Raw genomic sequence first — 2,769 nt, forward strand, 5'->3', positions numbered from 1 at the left:
GCCATTTCTTTGGACTTCTCTAAAGGACAGGAGGGAGGTACAGGAAAGAAGTAGAGCTATGTCACCGGTAACCAGACAGCTATGATTCATTCTAAGGTTTTGTTTTGTAATTTTTCAATGATAATTGTCAAATGCCCATCCTGCTGAGAACCACATTTACTGATTAACATGCATAAAGACCAAGTTGCCAGAAGGAGACTCCAAACATCTTTAGATTTCATTCCTTGAGTTGGGACCTTCTGTTTGTTTCCCCTTGTTTTTTGTTTGTTTGTTTGTTTTTCTGAGGCATGACATTTTTAAGTAGTTGTCCTTGAACTGACTTTGTAGACTGGGCTGGCCTTGAATTCAGAGATTTGCCTTCCTCCACCTTCTAAGTATTGGCTGCAAGAATCTGCTTTTGGGAGGAGCTAAACAATCACATTGAGAGCTGCTATCATACATGTCAGGAGTTAGTCATTTAGAAGAGGTGTTCAGCAGCCTCTGGTTCTATCTGTACCTTCAAAGTCTACTCAAGGCTGGACTAACCTGAAGAAGTAAACACGAATCTCAGGGAGCACAGAGTGGCCATGGAATACTTTCACCAAAGATAGATTTGGACAGTCTATAAGATAAGACAAACAGGTTTTTTGTTTTTTGGTTTTGGTGAATCGACCAATATTGAACCTGCGTATGGTACATTTAGAAACCAGAAAAACTTGGCATATCTGCAGATATTATAGTTATAGATGGTGTTTAGCTGCTTGTTGTACTAAAACTAAGAAAAAACTAATGTTTATAATTAGCAAGTTCTGGAGTTTTGTTTTGGTTTTGATTTTGGTTATTCTCGTGAAAGAAATTGTTTTGGAATGGATTGGGATTGTGAATTCTTTGTGCTCTGACTCCATAATATCTGTATTTATGTCTTCAGTGAAATACAGTGTAGAAAATAATCCTGCTCCTTTTATTTTATTTTATTTTATTTTATTTTTGGTTTTTCGAGACAGGGTATAGCCCTGTATAGCCCTGGCTGTCCTGGAACTCACTCTGGAGACCAGGCTGGCCTTGAACTCAGAAATCCACCCGCCTCTGCCTCCCAAGTGCTGGGATTAAAGGCATGCGCCACCACGCTCGGCATAATCCTGGTCCCTTAATCTCCTTGTTTCTGTAGTATCCACTGTTCTAATAGTCAGACTACTGAGACATGCATGGAAGGCTGTTGAAATTGTTTCAAACATCCTTGGGTCCTCTGAGGGGAAAAATTGTTTTAAATTTCCATGTCTCCTGTTGAGAGAATCCAGTGTTTTGAAAGATAATGAACAATTTTATCCCTAGATAGTGCTTGGAAAAAAAGCTAAAGTTCAGTGGGCACCAGTCTCCTGATGAATTGCTTCAAGTTTGTTTGTTTGTTTTCAATTTAGGGTAATGTTGGCTGTAAGACTCTGTCTCTGTCTCCTGCTGTGGGGATGGCAAAGGCAAGCAGAGCAGATCTCCTGGTGGTCTTGGACACAGTTTGTAGACCAGGCTGTCCTCAAACCTGTAAAAGCCTGACTCTGCTTTTCCTTTCCTTTCCTTTCCTTTCCTTTCCTTTCCTTTCCTTTCCTTTCCTTTCCTTTCCTTTCCTTTCCTTTCCTTTCCTTTCGGTTGGTTTGGTTTGGTTTGGTTTGGTTTGGTTTGGTTTGGTTTGGTTTTTTGAGACTGTAGAGTGAGGCAGGCCTCTAACTCAGAAATCCGACTGCCTCTGCCTCTGCCTCCCAAGTGCTGGGATTAAAGGTGTGGGCCACCACTGCCCAGCCTGGTTTTTTGTTGTTGTTGTTGTTGTTTTTTAATAATGAGAAACATGATCTATTTAGTCCTGTTTTCTGTAGAAGTTTGACAAGGAAGGCCATTTGTATTTTATTAAAGAGTTTTTGACTGATTGCATTTCAGCTTTCACTGAGTATCTTTCTTATGATCAGAAAGTAGAACTATAAATTTATTCTTAGGAATTATTTTACTATCAAGTGCTTTTGTGCATATTACATGGTTGGTTACATAGACTGAGGAGGTGGTGAAGTCTATGTATTTCTGGTTGTTTGTAATGTCCCTGTACAGGCTGGCTTAGTCGGAACCACAGATATCTGAAACCAAGTCTGCATAGAAAGTTTCGTGGAGTTCCAGGACAATGAATGATATTTATGTTGATATTCCTTTTACCTATTTTCACTACTAACTAAGTCTGCCTGGCATAGGGAAGGTGTACGAGGATGACTGATTATATTAATCTTTTATTATACGTAAAGGGAGAAACAAAAGCGACCTGGAACAGTAGGTCACATGATGGCCAGCCACTTCCATCTTGATGAGGGAGGTCAGTCAGCTGATAAGATGGCTGCCATCCCCATGTCGCCTTCCATCTTGGTGAGGTCAATGTGCAACCGAGTGACAGAACAAGGAAGTAGAAAGAAACAGCTCCAAACTTTGTCTCTGTAACTCCTACAATTTCTATTTTTTACCGTAAGCCTTAAACAGCACTCTGACAGTCGGGCAGATATCTACCTTCTATGTAATTAGAATTTCCTTTTTTTTTTTTTAATTAATTTCAGGAGTCGCATGAAGGTTCTGGTGCCCTCTTCTGGCATGCTGGCATATAGGCAGCAGAGAGAACACACACACACACACTTACATTGAAAACTAATAGTAATAATAAATAAACAAATAAATGAAGAAGAAGAAGAAGAAGAAGAAGAAGAAGAAGAAGAAGAAGAAGAAGAAGAAGAAGAAGAAGAAGAAGAAGAAGAAGAAGAAGAAGAA

This window comes from Mus caroli, unplaced genomic scaffold, assembly GCF_900094665.2.
Source record: "Mus caroli unplaced genomic scaffold, CAROLI_EIJ_v1.1 scaffold_13264_1, whole genome shotgun sequence".
Lineage (NCBI taxonomy): Eukaryota > Metazoa > Chordata > Mammalia > Rodentia > Muridae > Mus > Mus caroli.